We start from the raw sequence: 6804 nt of genomic DNA, 5'->3' as shown, positions 1-6804 counted from the left end.
CTCAGTTGCAACTTCCTTTCCTCGCCAGCTTGATCCATAGAGAAGTTGCAGGTCTTCACTGCCCAGTATGCTTTGTGCTCAATTTCCACCGGAAGATGACATGCCTTTCCAAAGACAACCCGATAAGGAGACATTCCGATGGGTGCTTTGTAGGCAGTCCGATGTGCCCAGAGAGCATCATCAAGCCTGGTACTCCAATCTTTCCTGCTTGGCTGCACAATCTTCTCTAGAATTCTCTTGATTTCCCTGTTAGAAATTTCTGCCTGTCCATTAGTCTGGGGGTGGTATGGTGTGGATACTCTGTGTACCACCCCGTACTTTTTAAGCAGGGCATGTATTGTCCTGTTGCAAAAATGGGTTCCTTGATCACTAACAATTGCTTTAGGTACTCCAAACCTGCAAAACAGATTAGACCTGACAAAGTCTGCGACAACTTTAGCATCATTAGTTCTAGTGGGCTTGGCTTCCACCCATTTTGAAACATAATCAACTGCAAGGAGAATATAAACATAACCAAAAGAGACAGGAAAAGGACCCATGAAATCTATACCCCAGACATCAAACACCTCACAGAATAGCATAGGTTGCTGAGGCATTTGTTGTCGCCATGTAAGTGTATTTCCTGCTCTCTGACACTGCTCACAAGTGCTGCAGATCTTCCACGCATCTTTAAAGATGGTGGGCCAATAAAAACCACAATCAAGCACTTTGCGAGCTGTCCTTTGAACACCCAGATGACCTCCCGGTGCGGAAGAATGACAGAACTGCAGGACTGAGTCAGTCTCATGATCTGGAATGCACCGTCTAATGACCTGATCACTGCACAATTTCCACAAGTAGGGGTCATCCCAAATAAAATGCTTAGCATCACTTTTAATCTTATCTTTTTGGGCCTTAGATGCTAAGGGAGGAAAAACAGAGGCAACTAAATAATTGACAATGTTAGCAAACCAGGGAGTAGAAAGAGAGTCAGAAATACTATACAATATATACAAATGATCATCCGGGAAATCATCCCGAATAGGTGAATCTGCATCAGAGACACGTTCGATCCGACTCAAATGATCAGCAACTAGATTTTGTGCTCCGCTCCTATCACGGATCTCCAAGTCAAACTCTTGGAGCCAGAGCATCCATCGGATCAACCTAGGCTTAGAATCAGCCTTCTTCAACAAGTACTTTAGAGCTGCATGGTCAGTATAAACAATAATGCGAGTACCAAGCAAATAAGATCGAAATTTTTCAAGAGCAAAAACTATGGCTAGAAGCTCTTTCTCAGTAGTAGTATAATTTGCTTGGGCAGCATCTAAATTCCTAGAAGCATAATATATCACCCTGGGCAATTTATCAATTTTCTGAGCAAGGACAGCCCCCAATGCATAATTTGATGCATCACACATAAGCTCAAAAGGGGTTGTCCAATCGGGTGCCTGGATGATGGGGGTGGTAGTCAACGCTCTTTTGAGGCAATCAAAAGCCTCTTTGCATCTGTCATTAAAGTCAAACTCCACCTCCTTTTGCAACAAGTTGGACAGTGGAAGGGCTACTTTGCTAAAATCCCTTATAAAGCGCCTGTAGAATCCTGCATGACCAAGAAAAGATCGCACCTCTCGCACACAAGAGGGGTAAGGCAATTGTGAAATAACAGAAATTTTTGCAGGATCTACTTCAATACCCTTATTGGAAATAATATGGCCTAAAACTATACCTTGCTCAACCATAAAATGACATTTTTCAAAATTTAGAACAAGGTTAGTTTCAATGCATCTATTCAAAACTTTTTCCAAACTATTCAAACAACCATCAAAAGAGGATCCATATACAGTGAAATCATCCATAAACACCTCTATGCAATTTTCTAAAAAATCACTGAAAATACTAATCATGCACCGCTGGAAGGTACCAGGGGCATTGCACAGGCCGAAAGGCATCCTCCTATAAGCAAAAGTGCCGAAGGGGCAGGTGAATGTGGTCTTTTCCTGATCCTCAGGAGCAATAGTAATTTGCATATAACCAGAAAAACCATCAAGGAAACAGTAGTGGGATTTACCTGCCAGGCGTTCAAGCATCTGGTCAATGAATGGCAGGGGAAAATGGTCCTTTTTGGTAACCTGGTTCAGCCTCCTATAGTCAATGCAGACTCTCCAACTGTTCTGCACCCGAGTAGGAATCAGCTCCTCCTTCTCATTTCTGATCACTGTGAGGCCAGTCTTTTTCGGGACTACCTGGACGGGACTCACCCATTGGCTGTCGGAGATAGGATAAATGATTCCAGCTTGCAAAAGCTTGGTTATCTCCTTCTTCACTACATCAAGAATCACCGGGTTGAGTCTTCTCTGTGGCTGTCTTACTGGTTTAGCTCCATCCTCTAAATTTATTCGATGCATACATGTGGATGGGCTAATACCAGGAATGTCCGCCAGGGTCCAGCCTATAGCCTTCTTATGCTTCTTGAGAACTGACAACAACTTCTCCTTTTGCTCATCAGCAAGGGAGGCAGATATAATCACTGGAAAACTCTTGCTATCATCCAAGTAAGCGTATTTTAAATTTGATGGCAGAGGCTTCAATTCTGGTGTGGTCGGCTGGACAGTGGTAGAAGGAGATGGTTTCTCAGCCTTTACCTCATAAAGAAAGTCAGAGGTATGTGTACTTCCTGAAACATGGTTAGTCCTATCTGACTCTATAAAATCAATCTCAAGAGGTAAAACACCACCACCAGGCATGCAATTAATATCACTCTCAGATTCACTCTCAGCATCAAATTCAGACATATGATCAAGTACAATTTTAGACTCAATGCATGAAGAGTGAGAGGCATGCAGATTAGAATAAAGATCAGTCATGTATTCATCAACAACATGGTCAATTATTTCAGCACGAAATACAGAAAGATCTTCAGATGGGTATTTCATAGCATCCAGAATATTAAAATGAACAGTTATGTCACCAAACTCCATGGACAGTGTGCCTGCATAAACATCTATCTTAGTTCTAGCAGTTTTCATAAAGGGTCTGCCTAGAATGATGGGAACTGGTCCTTGAGAAAATCCATCTTCCATATTCAAGATATAAAAATCAACAGGGAAAATCAGTTCACCAACTCTAACTAAGACATCTTCTATGAAACCAACAGGATAGGCAACACTTCTATTAGCTAAATGAATTACCACATCAGTTGACTGCAAGGGACCTAGAGATAGAGAATTAAAAATCGACAGAGGCATAACACTAACAGAGGCTCCTAAATCTAGTATGGCCTTGTCAAACTTACTATTCCCTATAATACAAGGTATGCTGAATGTACCTGGATCTTTGCATTTTTCAGGAATTTGAGGAACAGATTTACCAATCAATGCGGAGACATTTCTGCCCATGCTAATTCGTTCACTTCCTTTAAGCTTCCGCTTATTAGTGCACAGCTCCTTCAAGAATTTGGCATATCTTGGAATTTGCTTTATTGCATCCAACAGAGGTATGTTTACCTCTACTTTTCTAAAAGTTTCCAAGATCTCTTTCTCTGCCTCTTCCATTTTTTTGTTGGAAACTGCTCTTGGAGGGAATGGAAGAGGGGGAATGTGCTGCTTCTGCAAATCAGAATTACCTGTGGAAGAAGATTCACCTACACAGAAATTGTTAGGTAGATTTTTGTCATCACCTTTTTCTGGAATAGAGTGTAGTTTGGCAGGTTCATTTGCAGATGAGGAAGGTGCTACGGGTTGAGGTCCTTGACACTGCTTTCCCGACCTTAATGAAATGGCACTGACATTTTTGGGGTTTTGGACAGCTTGAGAAGGCAGCTTGTCAGAATTCTGGGACTGTTGTTGATTCAATTGAGTAGCTAATTGTCCCATCTGATTGGTTAAGCTCTGAATGGAGGCTCTGGTCTCTTGCTGAAACTGCATGTTCTGCATAGTCATTTGCCTCACAAGTTCTTCGAGGGAAGGTTGTGGAGGGGCCTCAACTGTTGGCTGTTTCTAGGGTTGTTGCTGTTGTTGGATTGGTGGAGGAATGTATGGTCTGCTTGGGCCAGCAGCATTTTGGAAGGAAGGAGCAGGCTGCTGTTGTTGCTGAGGGCTGGACCATCTGAGGTTAGGGTGATTCCTCCATCCAGGGTTGTATCTGTTGCTGGAAAGGTCATAATTGTTCTACTGTGGTTGATTTTGCTGCTGAGGTTGAGGAGGTCTATTGTAAATATTTGCAGCATAAGCTTCAGGCTGCTCAATTGCTCCAGGTTGCTGCATGGAAGGGCAAAGGTCTGTATGGTGGTCAGCAGAGGAGCACAAACCACAAACCCTTGCGACAGGTACAGATTTCTGATTCAAGGCCAGCTGGGTTACCAAGTTAACCAATGCATCTAGTTTGCCTTCAAGCTTCTTAGTTTCAGATGATGCAAATGGGTTTGTAGCTACCTCATGCACTCCTCTAATGACTATGGCATCATTTCTGGCGCTAAACTGCTGAGAGTTGGAGGCCATCTTCTCAATTAAATTTCTGGCTTCAGCAGGAGTCATGTCTCCAAGGGCTCCACCACTGGCAGCATCTATCATACTTCTCTCCATATTACTGAGTCCTTCATAAAAATATTGGAGAAGAAGCTGTTCTGAAATCTGATGGTGAGGGCAACTGGCACATAGTTTCTTAAATCGCTCCCAGTACTCATACAGGCTCTCTCCACTGAGCTGTCTAATACTTGAGATATCTTTCCTGATGGCTGTGGTCCTGGAAGCAGGGAAAAATTTGTCTAAGAATACTCTCTTAAGGTCATCCCAGCTCGTGATGGACCTTGGAGCAAGGTAATACAACCAGTCCTTTGCCACTCCCTCTAATGAATGAGGAAAAGCCTTCAGAAATATGTGATCCTCTTGGACATCTGGGGGTTTCATGGTGGAGCAGACAATATGAAATTCCTTCAAATGTTTGTGCGGGTCTTCACCTGCAAGGCCATGAAACTTCGGAAGCAAATGAATTAGTCCAGTTTTAAGAACATATGGGACATCCTCATCAGGGTATTGGATGCACAAGCTTTCGTAGGTGAAATCAGGTGCAACCATTTCCCTTAGAGTCCTCTCACGAGGTGGAGGTTGTGCCATGTTCTCAGAATATGCAAAATCAGAATGCTCAGAATCAGAATGCTCAAAATTATAATGCTCAAGATCAGGATGTTCAAAATCACCAATAACAGAATGCACAGATTCACCAGTTATGGAATGCGCAGAATGATCAAAAGGTATAAAATGATGCCTAACTAATCTATGAAATGTCCTATCTATCTCAGGATCAAAGGGTTGTAAGTCAGATGGATTGCCTTTAGTCATACACTACATTCAGCATGCACACAACTAGTTGCCTTGTCATGTGAATAAAGGTGTAGGTTTGAACTACAGCTACCCTCAAATGATATCCAAATGACTTGAAATTTTGTGAGCAACCTTATAAAATGATGAGAAGATAGCAAAAAAAATTTCAGACAAAAATTCAAAGTCTAACTATGAAAGCTAAAATTGGTAGGTTAAGAAAAATAAGTGAATAAAACTTGAAAAATAAAAAACTTTTGACAGAATCGCTTTTTTTTGGACGATGGAGACCTCAAAAATTTCAGACAAAAATTCAAAGTCTAACTATGAAGTTACCACAAAAAAATTCAACCAAAAATAACAACCCTAGCTACTAAAACAAAAAAATCCCAATTAATTCAGCATGGGTGGTCGCTAAAATCCGTCTCTAGCTGATTTCTACTACTACTCTGTTTTTGCCGCAAGCTGATTTCTACTACTACTCTGTTTTCAAGCACAATCTTCACAGCAAAACACCCAGGACTGAAACAGGGGAAACGCTTAATGGGAAAACTGAAACAGAACACACATTAAACAAAATACCAGGACACTAAACAACACTAACACACATACTAACACAATACTAACAATTAAACATAAAACACGAAAGGATTAAACACACAACACTAGCTATCTATTATGAACCTTTGGACACTGCTCCCTGGCAACGGCGCCAAATTTGATCGAGGTCGTACCCGAATCAAATAAACATGAAAATGCAGTAACTAGGAAGTGATCCTAGGTCGTTTTCCAACGAGCAGTGACAAGCCAAATGTTCATAATATGCTTGCAGTAACAGTAACGATGGGGGGGGGGGGTTTGGTTGTTTGGTAATTAAAGAGCAGAACAAATAAAATGGAATACGAAACTTCTAATATTAAAAATGGGTTGTTTCCTCTGATTCAGAAGCCACTCTCTTATCCTGGGTTATGGAGAATTCGTCCCTAACAGTCAACCACTTAATCCAACCCTATTTCAATTTACTAAGCGAAAATCAACTTAGGGTTTTCAATACGTGATTAGGCACCACATACACCAGTTAGCCCTTCGTCCATTAAGCATGAACGCAAGTTAGGCTCAGAGGCAATTAATCGAACACGAAGCGTGCACCGATTAATATTCACGAAATTGGGATAACTGGTGAAGGGAAAACTGTCAGGAAACCACATTACAAGCGAAATCTCAAAGAGAGTTGGGCTTCGTCCTCAAAAGGAAACAACACCAGAAAATCTAGCCTTCCATGGATTCAAACAGAAAACGCAATTGAAACATGAAGCAGAAACGTAAATGCACGGAAACATAAATGAACAGAAACGTAAACGAACAGAAATGTAAAATGGAACAGAAACGCAAATGAGAGTAAAAGAAGAAGCAAGAACGAAATTGTAATTAGAAGTAGAAAACGTAAAATTGCATTACGAACTCAGAAGCAGCAAAACAGAAAAACGAAAAACCCTAAAACAAAGCT

The 6804-nt window shown here is 41.4% G+C and overlaps 1 non-coding gene across 1 annotated transcript; it reads left to right on the top strand.

The window, feature by feature from the left end:
• The first annotated feature begins 4608 nt into the window (after positions 1-4608).
• Positions 4609-4715, top strand: LOC114404465. Its single transcript, XR_003664992.1, has one exon. It is a non-coding gene; the product is annotated as a small nucleolar RNA R71 (small nucleolar RNA).
• The last annotated feature ends 2089 nt before the right edge of the window (positions 4716-6804 follow it).

This window comes from Glycine soja, chromosome 2, assembly GCF_004193775.1.
Source record: "Glycine soja cultivar W05 chromosome 2, ASM419377v2, whole genome shotgun sequence".
NCBI classification, from domain to species: domain Eukaryota; kingdom Viridiplantae; phylum Streptophyta; class Magnoliopsida; order Fabales; family Fabaceae; genus Glycine; species Glycine soja.
This window is presented reverse-complemented; position numbering and strand designations above follow the sequence as displayed.